The sequence below is a fragment of the Lissotriton helveticus genome, chromosome 10 (assembly GCF_964261635.1).
Source record: "Lissotriton helveticus chromosome 10, aLisHel1.1, whole genome shotgun sequence".
Taxonomy (NCBI): domain Eukaryota; kingdom Metazoa; phylum Chordata; class Amphibia; order Caudata; family Salamandridae; genus Lissotriton; species Lissotriton helveticus.
In genome coordinates this window covers 590,125,845-590,144,040 of record NC_136071.1, presented here as the reverse complement: position 1 = coordinate 590,144,040, position 18,196 = coordinate 590,125,845, and the positions used below count along the sequence as shown (strand labels likewise).

The 18,196-nt window shown below is 47.3% G+C and overlaps 31 non-coding genes across 31 annotated transcripts; all 31 read right to left on the bottom strand.

The window, feature by feature from the left end:
* Positions 1-204: 204 nt before the first annotated feature.
* Positions 205-276, bottom strand: TRNAP-CGG (transfer RNA proline (anticodon CGG)). The gene has a single exon. It is a non-coding gene; the product is annotated as a tRNA-Pro (tRNA).
* Positions 277-1,205: 929 nt separating this feature from the next.
* Positions 1,206-1,317, bottom strand: TRNAL-CAA (transfer RNA leucine (anticodon CAA)). The gene is made up of 2 exons: positions 1,280-1,317; positions 1,206-1,251 (listed from the first exon to the last, which is right to left on the bottom strand). It is a non-coding gene; the product is annotated as a tRNA-Leu (tRNA).
* A 295-nt stretch (positions 1,318-1,612) lies between these two features.
* On the bottom strand, positions 1,613-1,685 carry TRNAV-AAC (transfer RNA valine (anticodon AAC)). The gene has a single exon. It is a non-coding gene; the product is annotated as a tRNA-Val (tRNA).
* Positions 1,686-2,070: 385 nt separating this feature from the next.
* TRNAP-AGG (transfer RNA proline (anticodon AGG)) lies at positions 2,071-2,142 on the bottom strand. Its single transcript has one exon. It is a non-coding gene; the product is annotated as a tRNA-Pro (tRNA).
* A 434-nt stretch (positions 2,143-2,576) lies between these two features.
* Positions 2,577-2,649, bottom strand: TRNAV-UAC (transfer RNA valine (anticodon UAC)). Its single transcript has one exon. It is a non-coding gene; the product is annotated as a tRNA-Val (tRNA).
* Positions 2,650-3,033: 384 nt separating this feature from the next.
* Positions 3,034-3,105, bottom strand: TRNAP-CGG (transfer RNA proline (anticodon CGG)). Its single transcript has one exon. It is a non-coding gene; the product is annotated as a tRNA-Pro (tRNA).
* A 939-nt stretch (positions 3,106-4,044) lies between these two features.
* TRNAL-CAA (transfer RNA leucine (anticodon CAA)) lies at positions 4,045-4,156 on the bottom strand. Its single transcript has 2 exons — positions 4,119-4,156; positions 4,045-4,090 (listed from the first exon to the last, which is right to left on the bottom strand). It is a non-coding gene; the product is annotated as a tRNA-Leu (tRNA).
* Positions 4,157-4,452: 296 nt separating this feature from the next.
* On the bottom strand, positions 4,453-4,525 carry TRNAV-AAC (transfer RNA valine (anticodon AAC)). The gene has a single exon. It is a non-coding gene; the product is annotated as a tRNA-Val (tRNA).
* Positions 4,526-4,911: 386 nt separating this feature from the next.
* Positions 4,912-4,983, bottom strand: TRNAP-AGG (transfer RNA proline (anticodon AGG)). Its single transcript has one exon. It is a non-coding gene; the product is annotated as a tRNA-Pro (tRNA).
* Positions 4,984-5,417: 434 nt separating this feature from the next.
* On the bottom strand, positions 5,418-5,490 carry TRNAV-UAC (transfer RNA valine (anticodon UAC)). Its single transcript has one exon. It is a non-coding gene; the product is annotated as a tRNA-Val (tRNA).
* Positions 5,491-5,874: 384 nt separating this feature from the next.
* On the bottom strand, positions 5,875-5,946 carry TRNAP-CGG (transfer RNA proline (anticodon CGG)). Its single transcript has one exon. It is a non-coding gene; the product is annotated as a tRNA-Pro (tRNA).
* A 929-nt stretch (positions 5,947-6,875) lies between these two features.
* TRNAL-CAA (transfer RNA leucine (anticodon CAA)) lies at positions 6,876-6,987 on the bottom strand. The gene is made up of 2 exons: positions 6,950-6,987; positions 6,876-6,921 (listed from the first exon to the last, which is right to left on the bottom strand). It is a non-coding gene; the product is annotated as a tRNA-Leu (tRNA).
* A 295-nt stretch (positions 6,988-7,282) lies between these two features.
* TRNAV-AAC (transfer RNA valine (anticodon AAC)) lies at positions 7,283-7,355 on the bottom strand. The gene has a single exon. It is a non-coding gene; the product is annotated as a tRNA-Val (tRNA).
* A 386-nt stretch (positions 7,356-7,741) lies between these two features.
* Positions 7,742-7,813, bottom strand: TRNAP-AGG (transfer RNA proline (anticodon AGG)). The gene has a single exon. It is a non-coding gene; the product is annotated as a tRNA-Pro (tRNA).
* A 434-nt stretch (positions 7,814-8,247) lies between these two features.
* Positions 8,248-8,320, bottom strand: TRNAV-UAC (transfer RNA valine (anticodon UAC)). Its single transcript has one exon. It is a non-coding gene; the product is annotated as a tRNA-Val (tRNA).
* A 384-nt stretch (positions 8,321-8,704) lies between these two features.
* On the bottom strand, positions 8,705-8,776 carry TRNAP-CGG (transfer RNA proline (anticodon CGG)). Its single transcript has one exon. It is a non-coding gene; the product is annotated as a tRNA-Pro (tRNA).
* A 940-nt stretch (positions 8,777-9,716) lies between these two features.
* On the bottom strand, positions 9,717-9,828 carry TRNAL-CAA (transfer RNA leucine (anticodon CAA)). The gene is made up of 2 exons: positions 9,791-9,828; positions 9,717-9,762 (listed from the first exon to the last, which is right to left on the bottom strand). It is a non-coding gene; the product is annotated as a tRNA-Leu (tRNA).
* A 295-nt stretch (positions 9,829-10,123) lies between these two features.
* TRNAV-AAC (transfer RNA valine (anticodon AAC)) lies at positions 10,124-10,196 on the bottom strand. The gene has a single exon. It is a non-coding gene; the product is annotated as a tRNA-Val (tRNA).
* Positions 10,197-10,581: 385 nt separating this feature from the next.
* TRNAP-AGG (transfer RNA proline (anticodon AGG)) lies at positions 10,582-10,653 on the bottom strand. Its single transcript has one exon. It is a non-coding gene; the product is annotated as a tRNA-Pro (tRNA).
* Positions 10,654-11,087: 434 nt separating this feature from the next.
* TRNAV-UAC (transfer RNA valine (anticodon UAC)) lies at positions 11,088-11,160 on the bottom strand. Its single transcript has one exon. It is a non-coding gene; the product is annotated as a tRNA-Val (tRNA).
* Positions 11,161-11,544: 384 nt separating this feature from the next.
* On the bottom strand, positions 11,545-11,616 carry TRNAP-CGG (transfer RNA proline (anticodon CGG)). The gene has a single exon. It is a non-coding gene; the product is annotated as a tRNA-Pro (tRNA).
* Positions 11,617-12,556: 940 nt separating this feature from the next.
* Positions 12,557-12,668, bottom strand: TRNAL-CAA (transfer RNA leucine (anticodon CAA)). The gene is made up of 2 exons: positions 12,631-12,668; positions 12,557-12,602 (listed from the first exon to the last, which is right to left on the bottom strand). It is a non-coding gene; the product is annotated as a tRNA-Leu (tRNA).
* A 296-nt stretch (positions 12,669-12,964) lies between these two features.
* TRNAV-AAC (transfer RNA valine (anticodon AAC)) lies at positions 12,965-13,037 on the bottom strand. Its single transcript has one exon. It is a non-coding gene; the product is annotated as a tRNA-Val (tRNA).
* Positions 13,038-13,422: 385 nt separating this feature from the next.
* On the bottom strand, positions 13,423-13,494 carry TRNAP-AGG (transfer RNA proline (anticodon AGG)). The gene has a single exon. It is a non-coding gene; the product is annotated as a tRNA-Pro (tRNA).
* Positions 13,495-13,928: 434 nt separating this feature from the next.
* Positions 13,929-14,001, bottom strand: TRNAV-UAC (transfer RNA valine (anticodon UAC)). The gene has a single exon. It is a non-coding gene; the product is annotated as a tRNA-Val (tRNA).
* A 384-nt stretch (positions 14,002-14,385) lies between these two features.
* TRNAP-CGG (transfer RNA proline (anticodon CGG)) lies at positions 14,386-14,457 on the bottom strand. Its single transcript has one exon. It is a non-coding gene; the product is annotated as a tRNA-Pro (tRNA).
* Positions 14,458-15,386: 929 nt separating this feature from the next.
* Positions 15,387-15,498, bottom strand: TRNAL-CAA (transfer RNA leucine (anticodon CAA)). Its single transcript has 2 exons — positions 15,461-15,498; positions 15,387-15,432 (listed from the first exon to the last, which is right to left on the bottom strand). It is a non-coding gene; the product is annotated as a tRNA-Leu (tRNA).
* A 295-nt stretch (positions 15,499-15,793) lies between these two features.
* On the bottom strand, positions 15,794-15,866 carry TRNAV-AAC (transfer RNA valine (anticodon AAC)). Its single transcript has one exon. It is a non-coding gene; the product is annotated as a tRNA-Val (tRNA).
* Positions 15,867-16,251: 385 nt separating this feature from the next.
* Positions 16,252-16,323, bottom strand: TRNAP-AGG (transfer RNA proline (anticodon AGG)). Its single transcript has one exon. It is a non-coding gene; the product is annotated as a tRNA-Pro (tRNA).
* A 434-nt stretch (positions 16,324-16,757) lies between these two features.
* On the bottom strand, positions 16,758-16,830 carry TRNAV-UAC (transfer RNA valine (anticodon UAC)). The gene has a single exon. It is a non-coding gene; the product is annotated as a tRNA-Val (tRNA).
* A 384-nt stretch (positions 16,831-17,214) lies between these two features.
* On the bottom strand, positions 17,215-17,286 carry TRNAP-CGG (transfer RNA proline (anticodon CGG)). The gene has a single exon. It is a non-coding gene; the product is annotated as a tRNA-Pro (tRNA).
* Between the last annotated feature and the right edge of the window lie 910 nt (positions 17,287-18,196).

Sequence of the window (18,196 nt, the reverse complement as noted above, 5' to 3'; positions counted from 1 at the left end):
AGAAAAACACTATGCATGTAATGTTCCTACCATGCTGGTCTGGCCCAGAAAAGCAGTTGCAAAGAAGTCCTGCACTCCTTTATCCCGCCACAAGTGGAAAATAGCGTGCAGGGTAAGGAACTTTCTCGACATACACAGCGTCTTATAGCATTGAAAAGAAGAAATGCTCCTATATTACAAGCATCCTGAAAATGTCCACAGCATGGGCTCGTCCGGGATTTGAACCCAGGACCTCTCGCACCCGAAGCGAGAATCATACCCCTAGACCAACGAGCCTGAGTGGCCAGGAGATATTTTGAACAATTTCTGAAGCGTCTTTCAGAAAAAAAGCAGGGCTATTTGGCTAGTCTCCCTCTAAGTGAGCCTCACAACGTCATGTTTTCTCTCAAGTTGTTGTTTTTTCACTCTAGCAAGAAAGGGGGCAGCCAATCTCCTATCAGCCAGTGAGCAGAAAAAAGGCACAGATGAGAACAGCAAGCACTTTCTGGCAATTGTTCTCCTCTGCAAGTCCTGGACCCTTGCCCCATAGACTTCCACACCAGAAGCAATGAAGGGCCCACCATTTCCTGCGCCTGAGAAAGAGGGGTTTGATATTTGGATTCAAACGCGCTCGATCAGGCTCAATCAGGCGAGATTTATATGAGTGGCTCACAGGCCTGAAACACTCACCTGGGAGACCCAGAGTGGCTGACTTCTCAGTATAGCCATTGTTGGGCGAGTCACCTCCTTTCCTCCTGCCTCAATCTAGAATTGGCTGCAAATCATAAGAGAGAGTGCAATGCCCGTGTGCAGTGCCTACTCCCAGCTACCTCTCTGTCTTCCTTATGTAAATTAGAATTTGCAAGGGGGGACCAATGGCATTCTGCTCCTCCCACATAACCAGGAATCCCTGTTGAACATGTCTGCCTGTGTTTTTGCAGGGACAGTGCCTTCTCTGCCCAAAAGGTGGCAGGAGAGCCTCACAACAAATGATGGGATCAACTGCTTAGTTAGAAACCCAGCATGGCAGTTACTGTGATGGAGTGCAAATTTAATGGAAGGTGTGCCTGAGGTGTCATTTCCAGAAATCCATGGAATTGTGATTGAGGGCCCAGCCTGATTGTTGGTGGATTTCTCTTCACGTGCTACAGGTTCCTGCAAAGATTGTGGTGTTTGCCGGGAACGCACTGCAAAAAACAGGAAGATTTACGGGTGTAAAAGGGACCTGTCAGAAGTGGGATTTGAACCCACGCCTCCATGAGGAGACCAGAAGGCTCAGCTACACTGAAGATCAAGCTCTCTTGAGTCTGGCGCCTTAGACCACTCGGCCATCCTGACGGCTCATGAGGGGGGCTTAGGTCTAACTCTTCTATCTGCACCTGCCAATGTTTCCACTTACAACCTTCACAGCAATGTCACAGGTGTAAAGGCCCCAACAATACAACATAGCTTAAACAAAATAAAAATAGGCACAAGAACGACCCCCAGATGATGGATGCAGATAACTTTGTTTCGTCTTGCAAAGGTAAAGAAAGTTTCCCACGGCTCACTGTGTTCAAAGACCACCTCTTCTTAAACTTGCATTCAGATAATAAGGTTTTAGAGTGTGCACATAAAAGCAGCCAACGCTCAGTGTTTCTGCCCGGTCTCGAACCGGGGACCTTTCGCGTGTTAGGCGAACGTGATGACCAATACACTACAGAAACGACCTTGCTGCTTGCTACTGTTAAAGCAAAGTTCCTCTCAAGGCTTCACCCTACTTCTATTCTGCTGTATCAGCAGCGGCTCAGAATGTGCAGAACAAGTGTGAAAACCTCAGAGATATCATCCAACATGCTTGCAATTAGACGTATTCAAAATTTACTTGTGCAGGCATCGACAGACAAATATCTGATGCCTAAATGTCTGCGAGTACAGCTTGGGAAAGCATCACCTGGGACACACTGAGACTAAGCAGGTAGGCAGAAAAAGCACGGTGATCCATTTTTCTTCTGAGGTTAGGAATATGTTGCGCAACAATGCACCGAGTATTACTAGAAATAGTCAGGCATAGTGCATTTTTAGTATGATTTGTATGTTTAGCTCTAAAAAGGGCTCGTCCGGGATTTGAACCCGGGACCTCTCGCACCCTAAGCGAGAATCAGACCCCTAGACCAACGAGCCACGCAAGAGTCACCTCTGACACGGCTCCAGGGGTTAGTGGCAGCTAGTCAGTGAATGCTTCACCCAAAGCAAGCATCTGCACATGTTGCTCTCTTCTGCAATATGATTGCTGTCTTTTCCATGGCCGTCATCAAACAAGAAATTAAAAAGCCTCTGTCCTTCAGACAGTTTGTTTTCTCTAAGTGTCTGCTTGTGGTGAGGACAAGAAAAGCATTTCTGCTCTCATTCCTTGCTTTCATGAAGTAGGCCCACCCTTCAGAGCAAAGGGCGAGCAAGCGAATGGCGCAAGCTATCGTCACTTCTCTTTTCGAGCTGTCACTGAGATCCCTGGAGCACACTACGTCAGGTTGGTGAGGGATAGACAGCCTCTATTATCTCAGCTTTCCTATAAAGTCAGCCAGTAAAGGCAAACACTGTTAAAAACAGCAAACCGCTGTTTCTGCCCGGTCTCGAACCAGGGACCTTTCGCGTGTAAGGCGAACGTGATAACCACTACACTACAGAAACAGACACTACCTCAGGAATCTTGTTGGCATGTATTGGGCTGGAATGCACAGACTAAGGGCCAATGTCCTTGAAGCTCAAAGTTGGGCTCTCCTTACCCGGTCTCTATTTCTTTGGAAGACAGGAATGAGGACCACTTTTATTCCAAGAGGCGATTTTGAAACCATATCCTGAAATTACACTAGAAAAACACTATGCATGTAATGTTCCTACCATGCTGGTCTGGCCCAGAAAAGCAGTTGCAAAGAAGTCCTGCACTCCTTTATCCCGCCACAAGTGGAAAATAGCGTGCAGGGTAAGGAACTTTCTCGACATACACAGCGTCTTATAGCATTGAAAAGAAGAAATGCTCCTATATTACAAGCATCCTGAAAATGTCCACAGCATGGGCTCGTCCGGGATTTGAACCCGGGACCTCTCGCACCCGAAGCGAGAATCATACCCCTAGACCAACGAGCCTGAGTGGCCAGGAGACATTTTGAACAATTTCTGAAGCGTCTTTCAGAAAAAAAGCAGGGCTATTTGGCTAGTCTCCCTCTAAGTGAGCCTCACAACGTCATGTTTTCTCTCAAGTTGTTGTTTTTTCACTCTAGCAAGAAAGGGGGCAGCCAATCTCCTATCAGCCAGTGAGCAGAAAAAAGGCACAGATGAGAACAGCAAGCACTTTCTGGCAATTGTTCTCCTCTGCAAGTCCTGGACCCTTGCCCCATAGACTTCCACACCAGAAGCAATGAAGGGCCCACCATTTCCTGCGCCTGAGAAAGAGGGGCTTGATATTTGGATTCAAACGCGCTCGCTCAGCGCTCAATCAGGCTCGATCAGGCGAGATTTATATGAGTGGTTCACAGGCCTGAAACACTCACCTGGGAGACCCAGAGTGGCTGACTTCTCAGTATAGCCATTGTTGGGCGAGTCACCTCCTTTCCTCCTGCCTCAATCTAGAATTGGCTGCAAATCATAAGAGAGAGTGCAATGCCCGTGTGCAGTGCCTACTCCCAGCTACCTCTCTGTCTTCCTTATGTAAATTAGAATTTGCAAGGGGGGACCAATGGCATTCTGCTCCTCCCACATAACCAGGAAGCCCTGTTGAACATGTCTGCCTGTGTTTTTGCAGGGACAGTGCCTTCTCTGCCCAAAAGGTGGCAGGAGAGCCTCACAACAAATGATGGGATCAACTGCTCAGTTAGAAACCCAGCATGGCAGTTACTGTGATGGAGTGCAAATTTAATGGAAGGTGTGCCTGAGGTGTCATTTCCAGAAATCCATGGAATTGTGATTAAGGGCCCAGCCTGATTGTTGGTGGATTCTCTTCACATGCTACAGGTTCCTGCAAAGATTGTGGTGTTTGCCGGGAACGCACTGCAAAAAACAGGAAGATTTACGGGTGTAAAAGGGACCTGTCAGAAGTGGGATTTGAACCCACGCCTCCATGAGGAGACCAGAAGGCTCAGCTACACTGAAGATCAAGCTCTCTTGAGTCTGGCGCCTTAGACCACTCGGCCATCCTGACGGCTCATGAGGGGGGGCTTAGGTCTAACTCTTCTATCTGCACCTGCCAATGTTTCCACTTACAACCTTCACAGCAATGTCACAGGTGTAAAGGCCCCAACAATACAACATAGCTTAAACAAAATAAAAATAGGCACAAGAACGACCCCCAGATGATGGATGCAGATAACTTTGTTTCGTCTTGCAAAGGTAAAGAAAGTTTCCCACGGCTCACTGTGTTCAAAGACCACCTCTTCTTAAACTTGCATTCAGATAATAAGGTTTTAGAGTGTGCACATAAAAGCAGCCAACGCTCAGTGTTTCTGCCCGGTCTCGAACCGGGGACCTTTCGCGTGTTAGGCGAACGTGATGACCACTACACTACAGAAACGACCTTGCTGCTTGCTACTGTTAAAGCAAAGTTCCTCTCAAGGCTTCACCCTACTTCTATTCTGCTGTATCAGCAGCGGCTCAGAATGTGCAGAACAAGTGTGAAAACCTCAGAGATATCATCCAACATGCTTGCAATTAGACGTATTCAAAATTTACTTGTGCAGGCATCGACAGACAAATATCTGATGCCTAAATGTCTGCGAGTACAGCTTGGGAAAGCATCACCTGGGACACACTGAGACTAAGCAGGTAGGCAGAAAAAGCACGGTGATCCATTTTTCTACTGAGGTTAGGAATATGTTAAGCAAAAAATCAACCGAGTATTACTAGAAATAGTCAGGCATAGTGCATTTTTAGTACGATTTGTATGTTTAGCTCTAAAAAGGGCTCGTCCGGGATTTGAACCCGGGACCTCTCGCACCCTAAGCGAGAATCATACCCCTAGACCAACGAGCCACGCAAGAGTCACCTCTGACATGGCTCCAGGGGTTAGTGGCAGCTAGTCGGTGAATGCTTCACCCAAAGCAAGCAACTGCACATGTTGCTCTCTTCTGCAATATGATTGCTGTCTTTTCCATGGCCGTCATCAAACAAGAAATTAAAAAGCCTCTGTCCTTCAGACAGTTTGTTTTCTCTAAGTGTCTGCTTGCGGTGAGGACAAGAAAAGCATTTCTGCTCTCATTCCTTGCTTTCATGAAGTAGGCCCACCCTTCAGAGCAAAGGGCGAGCAAGCGAATGGCGCAAGCTATCGTCACTTCTCTTTTCGAGCTGTCACTGAGATCCCTGGAGCACACTACGTCAGGTTGGTGAGGGATAGACAGCCTCTATTATCTCAGCTTTCCTATAAAGTCAGCCAGTAAAGGCAAACACTGTTAAAAACAGCAAACCGCTGTTTCTGCCCGGTCTCGAACCAGGGACCTTTCGCGTGTAAGGCAAACGTGATAACCACTACACTACAGAAACAGACACTAACTCAGGAATCTTGTTGGCATGTATTGGGCTGGAATGCACAGACTAAGGGCCAATGTCCTTGAAGCTCAAAGTTGGGCTCTCCTTACCCGGTCTCTATTTCTTTGGAAGACAGGAATGAGGACCACTTTTATTCCAAGAGGCGATTTTGAAACCATATCCTGAAATTACACTAGAAAAACACTATGCATGTAATGTTCCTACCATGCTGGTCTGGCCCAGAAAAGCAGTTGCAAAGAAGTCCTGCACTCCTTTATCCCGCCACAAGTGGAAAATAGCGTGCAGGGTAAGGAACTTTCTCGACATACACAGCGTCTTATAGCATTGAAAAGAAGAAATGCTCCTATATTACAAGCATCCTGAAAATGTCCACAGCATGGGCTCGTCCGGGATTTGAACCCAGGACCTCTCGCACCCGAAGCGAGAATCATACCCCTAGACCAACGAGCCTGAGTGGCCAGGAGACATTTTGAACAATTTCTGAAGCGTCTTTCAGAAAAAAAGCAGGGCTATTTGGCTAGTCTCCCTCTAAGTGAGCCTCACAACGTCATGTTTTCTCTCAAGTTGTTGTTTTTTCACTCTAGCAAGAAAGGGGGCAGCCAATCTCCTATCAGCCAGTGAGCAGAAAAAAGGCACAGATGAGAACAGCAAGCACTTTCTGGCAATTGTTCTCCTCTGCAAGTCCTGGACCCTTGCCCCATAGACTTCCACACCAGAAGCAATGAAGGGCCCACCATTTCCTGCGCCTGAGAAAGAGGGGTTTGATATTTGGATTCAAACGCGCTCGATCAGGCTCAATCAGGCGAGATTTATATGAGTGGCTCACAGGCCTGAAACACTCACCTGGGAGACCCAGAGTGGCTGACTTCTCAGTATAGCCATTGTTGGGCGAGTCACCTCCTTTCCTCCTGCCTCAATCTAGAATTGGCTGCAAATCATAAGAGAGAGTGCAATGCCCGTGTGCAGTGCCTACTCCCAGCTACCTCTCTGTCTTCCTTATGTAAATTAGAATTTGCAAGGGGGGACCAATGGCATTCTGCTCCTCCCACATAACCAGGAAGCCCTGTTGAACATGTCTGCCTGTGTTTTTGCAGGGACAGTGCCTTCTCTGCCCAAAAGGTGGCAGGAGAGCCTCACAACAAATGATGGGATCAACTGCTTAGTTAGAAACCCAGCATGGCAGTTACTGTGATGGAGTGCAAATTTAATGGAAGGTGTGCCTGAGGTGTCATTTCCAGAAATCCATGGAATTGTGATTGAGGGCCCAGCCTGATTGTTGGTGGATTTCTCTTCACATGCTACAGGTTCCTGCAAAGATTGTGGTGTTTGCCGGGAACGCACTGCAAAAAACAGGAAGATTTACGGGTGTAAAAGGGACCTCTCAGAAGTGGGATTTGAACCCACGCCTCCATGAGGAGACCAGAAGGCTCAGCTACACTGAAGATCAAGCTCTCTTGAGTCTGGCGCCTTAGACCACTCGGCCATCCTGACGGCTCATGAGGGGGGCTTAGGTCTAACTCTTCTATCTGCACCTGCCAATGTTTCCACTTACAACCTTCACAGCAATGTCACAGGTGTAAAGGCCCCAACAATACAACATAGCTTAAACAAAATAAAAATAGGCACAAGAACGACCCCCAGATGATGGATGCAGATAACTTTGTTTCGTCTTGCAAAGGTAAAGAAAGTTTCCCACGGCTCACTGTGTTCAAAGACCACCTCTTCTTAAACTTGCATTCAGATAATAAGGTTTTAGAGTGTGCACATAAAAGCAGCCAACGCTCAGTGTTTCTGCCCGGTCTCGAACCGGGGACCTTTCGCGTGTTAGGCGAACGTGATGACCACTACACTACAGAAACGACCTTGCTGCTTGCTACTGTTAAAGCAAAGTTCCTCTCAAGGCTTCACCCTACTTCTATTCTGCTGTATCAGCAGCGGCTCAGAATGTGCAGAACAAGTGTGAAAACCTCAGAGATATCATCCAACATGCTTGCAATTAGACGTATTCAAAATTTACTTGTGCAGGCATCGACAGACAAATATCTGATGCCTAAATGTCTGCGAGTACAGCTTGGGAAAGCATCACCTGGGACACACTGAGACTAAGCAGGTAGGCAGAAAAAGCACGGTGATCCATTTTTCTACTGAGGTTAGGAATATGTTAAGCAAAAAATCAACCGAGTATTACTAGAAATAGTCAGGCATAGTGCATTTTTAGTACGATTTGTATGTTTAGCTCTAAAAAGGGCTCGTCCGGTATTTGAACCCGGGACCTCTCGCACCCTAAGCGAGAATCATACCCCTAGACCAACGAGCCACGCAAGAGTCACCTCTGACATGGCTCCAGGGGTTAGTGGCAGCTAGTCGGTGAATGCTTCACCCAAAGCAAGCAACTGCACATGTTGCTCTCTTCTGCAATATGATTGCTGTCTTTTCCATTGCCGTCATCAAACAAGAAATTAAAAAGCCTCTGTCCTTCAGACAGTTTGTTTTCTCTAAGTGTCTGCTTGCGGTGAGGACAAGAAAAGCATTTCTGCTCTCATTCCTTGCTTTCATGAAGTAGGCCCACCCTTCAGAGCAAAGGGCGAGCAAGCGAATGGCGCAAGCTATCGTCACTTCTCTTTTCGAGCTGTCACTGAGATCCCTGGAGCACACTACGTCAGGTTGGTGAGGGATAGACAGCCTCTATTATCTCAGCTTTCCTATAAAGTCAGCCAGTAAAGGCAAACACTGTTAAAAACAGCAAACCGCTGTTTCTGCCCGGTCTCGAACCAGGGACCTTTCGCGTGTAAGGCGAACGTGATAACCACTACACTACAGAAACAGACACTAACTCAGGAATCTTGTTGGCATGTATTGGGCTGGAATGCACAGACTAAGGGCCAATGTCCTTGAAGCTCAAAGTTGGGCTCTCCTTACCCGGTCTCTATTTCTTTGGAAGACAGGAATGAGGACCACTTTTATTCCAAGAGGCGATTTTGAAACCATATCCTGAAATTACACTAGAAAAACACTATGCATGTAATGTTCCTACCATGCTGGTCTGGCCCAGAAAAGCAGTTGCAAAGAAGTCCTGCACTCCTTTATCCCGCCACAAGTGGAAAACAGCGTGCAGGGTAAGGAACTTTCTCGACATACACAGCGTCTTATAGCATTGAAAAGAAGAAATGCTCCTATATTACAAGCATCCTGAAAATGTCCACAGCATGGGCTCGTCCGGGATTTGAACCCAGGACCTCTCGCACCCGAAGCGAGAATCATACCCCTAGACCAACGAGCCTGAGTGGCCAGGAGACATTTTGAACAATTTCTGAAGCGTCTTTCAGAAAAAAAGCAGGGCTATTTGGCTAGTCTCCCTCTAAGTGAGCCTCACAACGTCATGTTTTCTCTCAAGTTGTTGTTTTTTCACTCTAGCAAGAAAGGGGGCAGCCAATCTCCTATCAGCCAGTGAGCAGAAAAAAGGCACAGATGAGAACAGCAAGCACTTTCTGGCAATTGTTCTCCTCTGCAAGTCCTGGACCCTTGCCCCATAGACTTCCACACCAGAAGCAATGAAGGGCCCACCATTTCCTGCGCCTGAGAAAGAGGGGTTTGATATTTGGATTCAAACGTGCTCGCTCAGCGCTCGATCAGGCTCAATCAGGCGAGATTTATATGAGTGGCTCACAGGCCTGAAACACTCACCTGGGAGACCCAGAGTGGCTGACTTCTCAGTATAGCCATTGTTGGGCGAGTCACCTCCTTTCCTCCTGCCTCAATCTAGAATTGGCTGCAAATCATAAGAGAGAGTGCAATGCCCGTGTGCAGTGCCTACTCCCAGCTACCTCTCTGTCTTCCTTATGTAAATTAGAATTTGCAAGGGGGGACCAATGGCATTCTGCTCCTCCCACATAACCAGGAAACCCTGTTGAACATGTCTGCCTGTGTTTTTGCAGGGACAGTGCCTTCTCTGCCCAAAAGGTGGCAGGAGAGCCTCACAACAAATGATGGGATCAACTGCTTAGTTAGAAACCCAGCATGGCAGTTACTGTGATGGAGTGCAAATTTAATGGAAGGTGTGCCTGAGGTGTCATTTCCAGAAATCCATGGAATTGTGATTGAGGGCCCAGCCTGATTGTTGGTGGATTTCTCTTCACATGCTACAGGTTCCTGCAAAGATTGTGGTGTTTGCCGGGAACGCACTGCAAAAAACAGGAAGATTTACGGGTGTAAAAGGGACCTGTCAGAAGTGGGATTTGAACCCACGCCTCCATGAGGAGACCAGAAGGCTCAGCTACACTGAAGATCAAGCTCTCTTGAGTCTGGCGCCTTAGACCACTCGGCCATCCTGACGGCTCATGAGGGGGGCTTAGGTCTAACTCTTCTATCTGCACCTGCCAATGTTTCCACTTACAACCTTCACAGCAATGTCACAGGTGTAAAGGCCCCAACAATACAACATAGCTTAAACAAAATAAAAATAGGCACAAGAACGACCCCCAGATGATGGATGCAGATAACTTTGTTTCGTCTTGCAAAGGTAAAGAAAGTTTCCCACGGCTCACTGTGTTCAAAGACCACCTCTTCTTAAACTTGCATTCAGATAATAAGGTTTTAGAGTGTGCACATAAAAGCAGCCAACGCTCAGTGTTTCTGCCCGGTCTCGAACCGGGTACCTTTCGCGTGTTAGGCGAACGTGATGACCACTACACTACAGAAACGACCTTGCTGCTTGCTACTGTTAAAGCAAAGTTCCTCTCAAGGCTTCACCCTACTTCTATTCTGCTGTATCAGCAGCGGCTCAGAATGTGCAGAACAAGTGTGAAAACCTCAGAGATATCATCCAACATGCTTGCAATTAGACGTATTCAAAATTTACTTGTGCAGGCATCGACAGACAAATATCTGATGCCTAAATGTCTGCGAGTACAGCTTGGGAAAGCATCACCTGGGACACACTGAGACTAAGCAGGTAGGCAGAAAAAGCACGGTGATCCATTTTTCTTCTGAGGTTAGGAATATGTTGCGCAACAATGCACCGAGTATTACTAGAAATAGTCAGGCATAGTGCATTTTTAGTACGATTTGTATGTTTAGCTCTAAAAAGGGCTCGTCTGGGATTTGAACCCGGGACCTCTCGCACCCTAAGCGAGAATCATACCCCTAGACCAACGAGCCACGCAAGAGTCACCTCTGACACGGCTCCAGGGGTTAGTGGCAGCTAGTCAGTGAATGCTTCACCCAAAGCAAGCAACTGCACATGTTGCTCTCTTCTGCAATATGATTGCTGTCTTTTCCATGGCCGTCATCAAACAAGAAATTAAAAAGCCTCTGTCCTTCAGACAGTTTGTTTTCTCTAAGTGTCTGCTTGTGGTGAGGACAAGAAAAGCATTTCTGCTCTCATTCCTTGCTTTCATGAAGTAGGCCCACCCTTCAGAGCAAAGGGCGAGCAAGCGAATGGCGCAAGCTATCGTCACTTCTCTTTTCGAGCTGTCACTGAGATCCCTGGAGCACACTACGTCAGGTTGGTGAGGGATAGACAGCCTCTATTATCTCAGCTTTCCTATAAAGTCAGCCAGTAAAGGCAAACACTGTTAAAAACAGCAAACCGCTGTTTCTGCCCGGTCTCGAACCAGGGACCTTTCGCGTGTAAGGCGAACGTGATAACCACTACACTACAGAAACAGACACTAACTCAGGAATCTTGTTGGCATGTATTGGGCTGGAATGCACAGACTAAGGGCCAATGTCCTTGAAGCTCAAAGTTGGGCTCTCCTTACCCGGTCTCTATTTCTTTGGAAGACAGGAATGAGGACCACTTTTATTCCAAGAGGCGATTTTGAAACCATATCCTGAAATTACACTAGAAAAACACTATGCATGTAATGTTCCTACCATGCTGGTCTGGCCCAGAAAAGCAGTTGCAAAGAAGTCCTGCACTCCTTTATCCCGCCACAAGTGGAAAATAGCGTGCAGGGTAAGGAACTTTCTCGACATACACAGCGTCTTATAGCATTGAAAAGAAGAAATGCTCCTATATTACAAGCATCCTGAAAATGTCCACAGCATGGGCTCGTCCGGGACTTGAACCCGGGACCTCTCGCACCCGAAGCGAGAATCATACCCCTAGACCAACGAGCCTGAGTGGCCAGGAGACATTTTGAACAATTTCTGAAGCGTCTTTCAGAAAAAAAGCAGGGCTATTTGGCTAGTCTCCCTCTAAGTGAGCCTCACAACGTCATGTTTTCTCTCAAGTTGTTGTTTTTTCACTCTAGCAAGAAAGGGGGCAGCCAATCTCCTATCAGCCAGTGAGCAGAAAAAAGGCACAGATGAGAACAGCAAGCACTTTCTGGCAATTGTTCTCCTCTGCAAGTCCTGGACCCTTGCCCCATAGACTTCCACACCAGAAGCAATGAAGGGCCCACCATTTCCTGCGCCTGAGAAAGAGGGGTTTGATATTTGGATTCAAACGCGCTCGCTCAGCGCTCGCTCAGGCTCGCTCAGGCGAGATTTATATGAGTGGTTCACAGGCCTGAAACACTCACCTGGGAGACCCAGAGTGGCTGACTTCTCAGTATAGCCATTGTTGGGCGAGTCACCTCCTTTCCTCCTGCCTCAATCTAGAATTGGCTGCAAATCATAAGAGAGAGTGCAATGCCCGTGTGCAGTGCCTACTCCCAGCTACCTCTCTGTCTTCCTTATGTAAATTAGAATTTGCAAGGGGGGACCAATGGCATTCTGCTCCTCCCACATAACCAGGAAGCCCTGTTGAACATGTCTGCCTGTGTTTTTGCAGGGACAGTGCCTTCTCTGCCCAAAAGGTGGCAGGAGAGCCTCACAACAAATGATGGGATCAACTGCTCAGTTAGAAACCCAGCATGGCAGTTACTGTGATGGAGTGCAAATTTAATGGAAGGTGTGCCTGAGGTGTCATTTCCAGAAATCCATGGAATTGTGATTAAGGGCCCAGCCTGATTGTTGGTGGATTTCTCTTCACATGCTACAGGTTCCTGCAAAGATTGTGGTGTTTGCCGGGAACGCACTGCAAAAAACAGGAAGATATACGGGTGTAAAAGGGACCTGTCAGAAGTGGGATTTGAACCCACGCCTCCATGAGGAGACCAGAAGGCTCAGCTACACTGAAGATCAAGCTCTCTTGAGTCTGGCGCCTTAGACCACTCGGCCATCCTGACGGCTCATGAGGGGGGGCTTAGGTCTAACTCTTCTATCTGCACCTGCCAATGTTTCCACTTACAACCTTCACAGCAATGTCACAGGTGTAAAGGCCCCAACAATACAACATAGCTTAAACAAAATAAAAATAGGCACAAGAACGACCCCCAGATGATGGATGCAGATAACTTTGTTTCGTCTTGCAAAGGTAAAGAAAGTTTCCCACGGCTCACTGTGTTCAAAGACCACCTCTTCTTAAACTTGCATTCAGATAATAAGGTTTTAGAGTGTGCACATAAAAGCAGCCAATGCTCAGTGTTTCTGCCCGGTCTCGAACCGGGGACCTTTCGCGTGTTAGGCGAACGTGATGACCACTACACTACAGAAACGACCTTGCTGCTTGCTACTGTTAAAGCAAAGTTCCTCTCAAGGCTTCACCCTACTTCTATTCTGCTGTATCAGCAGCGGCTCAGAATGTGCAGAACAAGTGTGAAAACCTCAGAGATATCATCCAACATGCTTGCAATTAGACGTATTCAAAATTTACTTGTGCAGGCATCGACAGACAAATATCTGATGCCTAAATGTCTGCGAGTACAGCTTGGGAAAGCATCACCTGGGACACACTGAGACTAAGCAGGTAGGCAGAAAAAGCACGGTGATCCATTTTTCTTCTGAGGTTAGGAATATGTTGCGCAACAATGCACCGAGTATTACTAGAAATAGTCAGGCATAGTGCATTTTTAGTACGATTTGTATGTTTAGCTCTAAAAAGGGCTCGTCCGGGATTTCAACCCGGGACCTCTCGCACCCTAAGCGAGAATCATACCCCTAGACCAACGAGCCACGCAAGAGTCACCTCTGACACGGCTCCAGGTGTTAGTGGCAGCTAGTCAGTGAATGCTTCACCCAAAGCAAGCAACTGCACATGTTGCTCTCTTCTGCAATATGATTGCTGTCTTTTCCATGGCCGTCATCAAACAAGAAATTAAAAAGCCTCTGTCCTTCAGACAGTTTGTTTTCTCTAAGTGTCTGCTTGTGGTGAGGACAAGAAAAGCATTTCTGCTCTCATTCCTTGCTTTCATGAAGTAGGCCCACCCTTCAGAGCAAAGGGCGAGCAAGCGAATGGCGCAAGCTATCGTCACTTCTCTTTTCGAGCTGTCACTGAGATCCCTGGAGCACACTACGTCAGGTTGGTGAGGGATAGACAGCCTCTATTATCTCAGCTTTCCTATAAAGTCAGCCAGTAAAGGCAAACACTGTTAAAAACAGCAAACTGCTGTTTCTGCCCGGTCTCGAACCAGGGACCTTTCGCGTGTAAGGCGAACGTGATAACCACTACACTACAGAAACAGACACTAACTCAGGAATCTTGTTGGCATGTATTGGGCTGGAATGCACAGACTAAGGGCCAATGTCCTTGAAGCTCAAAGTTGGGCTCTCCTTACCCGGTCTCTATTTCTTTGGAAGACAGGAATGAGGACCACTTTTATTCCAAGAGGCGATTTTGAAATCATATCCTGAAATTACACTAGAAAAACACTATGCATGTAATGTTCCTACCATGCTGGTCTGGCCCAGAAAAGCAGTTGCAAAGAAGTCCTGCACTCCTTTATCCCGCCACAAGTGGAAAATAGCGTGCAGGGTAAGGAACTTTCTCGACATACACAGCGTCTTATAGCATTGAAAAGAATAAATGCTCCTATATTACAAGCATCCTGAAAATGTCCACAGCATGGGCTCGTCCGGGATTTGAACCCGGGACCTCTCGCACCCGAAGCGAGAATCATACCCCTAGACCAACGAGCCTGAGTGGCCAGGAGACATTTTGAACAATTTCTGAAGCGTCTTTCAGAAAAAAAGCAGGGCTATTTGGCTAGTCTCCCTCTAAGTGAGCCTCACAACGTCATGTTTTCTCTCAAGTTGTTGTTTTTTCACTCTAGCAAGAAAGGGGGCAGCCAATCTCCTATCAGCCAGTGAGCAGAAAAAAGGCACAGATGAGAACAGCAAGCACTTTCTGGCAATTGTTCTCCTCTGCAAGTCCTGGACCCTTGCCCCATAGACTTCCACACCAGAAGCAATGAAGGGCCCACCATTTCCTGCACCTGAGAAAGAGGGGTTTGATATTTGGATTCAAACGCGCTCGATCAGGCTCAATCAGGCGAGATTTATATGAGTGGCTCACAGGCCTGAAACACTCACCTGGGAGACCCAGAGTGGCTGACTTCTCAGTATAGCCATTGTTGGGCGAGTCACCTCCTTTCCTCCTGCCTCAATCTAGAATTGGCTGCAAATCATAAGAGAGAGTGCAATGCCCGTGTGCAGTGCCTACTCCCAGCTACCTCTCTGTCTTCCTTATGTAAATTAGAATTTGCAAGGGGGGACCAATGGCATTCTGCTCCTCCCACATAACCAGGAAACCCTGTTGAACATGTCTGCCTGTGTTTTTGCAGGGACAGTGCCTTCTCTGCCCAAAAGGTGGCAGGAGAGCCTCACAACAAATGATGGGATCAACTGCTTAGTTAGAAACCCAGCATGGCAGTTACTGTGATGGAGTGCAAATTTAATGGAAGGTGTGCCTGAGGTGTCATTTCCAGAAATCCATGGAATTGTGATTGAGGGCCCAGCCTGATTGTTGGTGGATTTCTCTTCACATGCTACAGGTTCCTGCAAAGATTGTGGTGTTTGCCGGGAACGCACTGCAAAAAACAGGAAGATTTACGGGTGTAAAAGGGACCTGTCAGAAGTGGGATTTGAACCCACGCCTCCATGAGGAGACCAGAAGGCTCAGCTACACTGAAGATCAAGCTCTCTTGAGTCTGGCGCCTTAGACCACTCGGCCATCCTGACGGCTCATGAGGGGGGCTTAGGTCTAACTCTTCTATCTGCACCTGCCAATGTTTCCACTTACAACCTTCACAGCAATGTCACAGGTGTAAAGGCCCCAACAATACAACATAGCTTAAACAAAATAAAAATAGGCACAAGAACGACCCCCAGATGATGGATGCAGATAACTTTGTTTCGTCTTGCAAAGGTAAAGAAAGTTTCCCACGGCTCACTGTGTTCAAAGACCACCTCTTCTTAAACTTGCATTCAGATAATAAGGTTTTAGAGTGTGCACATAAAAGCAGCCAACGCTCAGTGTTTCTGCCCGGTCTCGAACCGGGGACCTTTCGCGTGTTAGGCGAACGTGATGACCACTACACTACAGAAACGACCTTGCTGCTTACTACTGTTAAAGCAAAGTTCCTCTCAAGGCTTCACCCTACTTCTATTCTGCTGTATCAGCAGCGGCTCAGAATGTGCAGAACAAGTGTGAAAACCTCAGAGATATCATCCAACATGCTTGCAATTAGACGTATTCAAAATTTACTTGTGCAGGCATCGACAGACAAATATCTGATGCCTAAATGTCTGCGAGTACAGCTTGGGAAAGCATCACCTGGGACACACTGAGACTGAGCAGGTAGGCAGAAAAAGCACGGTGATCCATTTTTCTTCTGCAGTTAGGAATATGTTGCGCAACAATGCACCGAGTATTACTAGAAATAGTCAGGCATAGTGCATTTTTAGTACGATTTGTATGTTTAGCTCTAAAAAGGGCTCGTCTGGGATTTGAACCCGGGACCTCTCGCACCCTAAGCGAGAATCATACCCCTAGACCAACGAGCCACGCAAGAGTCACCTCTGACACGGCTCCAGGGGTTAGTGGCAGCTAGTCAGTGAATGCTTCACCCAAAGCAAGCAACTGCACATGTTGCTCTCTTCTGCAATATGATTGCTGTCTTTTCCATGGCCGTCATCAAACAAGAAATTAAAAAGCCTCTGTCCTTCAGACAGTTTGTTTTCTCTAAGTGTCTGCTTGTGGTGAGGACAAGAAAAGCATTTCTGCTCTCATTCCTTGCTTTCATGAAGTAGGCCCACCCTTCAGAGCAAAGGGCGAGCAAGCGAATGGCGCAAGCTATCGTCACTTCTCTTTTCGAGCTGTCACTGAGATCCCTGGAGCACACTACGTCAGGTTGGTGAGGGATAGACAGCCTCTATTATCTCAGCTTTCCTATAAAGTCAGCCAGTAAAGGCAAACACTGTTAAAAACAGCAAACCGCTGTTTCTGCCCGGTCTCGAACCAGGGACCTTTCGCGTGTAAGGCGAACGTGATAACCACTACACTACAGAAACAGACACTAACTCAGGAATCTTGTTGGCATGTATTGGGCTGGAATGCACAGACTAAGGGCCAATGTCCTTGAAGCTCAAAGTTGGGCTCTCCTTACCCGGTCTCTATTTCTTTGGAAGACAGGAATGAGGACCACTTTTATTCCAAGAGGCGATTTTGAAACCATATCCTGAAATTACACTAGAAAAACACTATGCATGTAATGTTCCTACCATGCTGGTCTGGCCCAGAAAAGCAGTTGCAAAGAAGTCCTGCACTCCTTTATCCCGCCACAAGTGGAAAATAGCGTGCAGGGTAAGGAACTTTCTCGACATACACAGCGTCTTATAGCATTGAAAAGAAGAAATGCTCCTATATTACAAGCATCCTGAAAATGTCCACAGCATGGGCTCGTCCGGGATTTGAACCCAGGACCTCTCGCACCCGAAGCGAGAATCATACCCCTAGACCAACGAGCCTGAGTGGCCAGGAGACATTTTGAACAATTTCTGAAGCGTCTTTCAGAAAAAAAGCAGGGCTATTTGGCTAGTCTCCCTCTAAGTGAGCCTCACAACGTCATGTTTTCTCTCAAGTTGTTGTTTTTTCACTCTAGCAAGAAAGGGGGCAGCCAATCTCCTATCAGCCAGTGAGCAGAAAAAAGGCACAGATGAGAACAGCAAGCACTTTCTGGCAATTGTTCTCCTCTGCAAGTCCTGGACCCTTGCCCCATAGACTTCCACACCAGAAGCAATGAAGGGCCCACCATTTCCTGCGCCTGAGAAAGAGGGGTTTGATATTTGGATTCAAACGCGCTCGCTCAGCGCTCGATCAGGCTCGATCAGGCGAGATTTATATGAGTGGTTCACAGGCCTGAAACACTCACCTGGGAGACCCAGAGTGGCTGACTTCTCAGTATAGCCATTGTTGGGCGAGTCACCTCCTTTCCTCCTGCCTCAATCTAGAATTGGCTGCAAATCATAAGAGAGAGTGCAATGCCCGTGTGCAGTGCCTACTCCCAGCTACCTCTCTGTCTTCCTTATGTAAATTAGAATTTGCAAGGGGGGACCAATGGCATTCTGCTCCTCCCACATAACCAGGAAGCCCTGTTGAACATGTCTGCCTGTGTTTTTGCAGGGACAGTGCCTTCTCTGCCCAAAAGGTGGCAGGAGAGCCTCACAACAAATGATGGGATCAACTGCTCAGTTAGAAACCCAGCATGGCAGTTACTGTGATGGAGTGCAAATTTAATGGAAGGTGTGCCTGAGGTGTCATTTCCAGAAATCCATGGAATTGTGATTAAGGGCCCAGCCTGATTGTTGGTGGATTTCTCTTCACATGCTACAGGTTCCTGCAAAGATTGTGGTGTTTGCCGGGAACGCACTGCAAAAA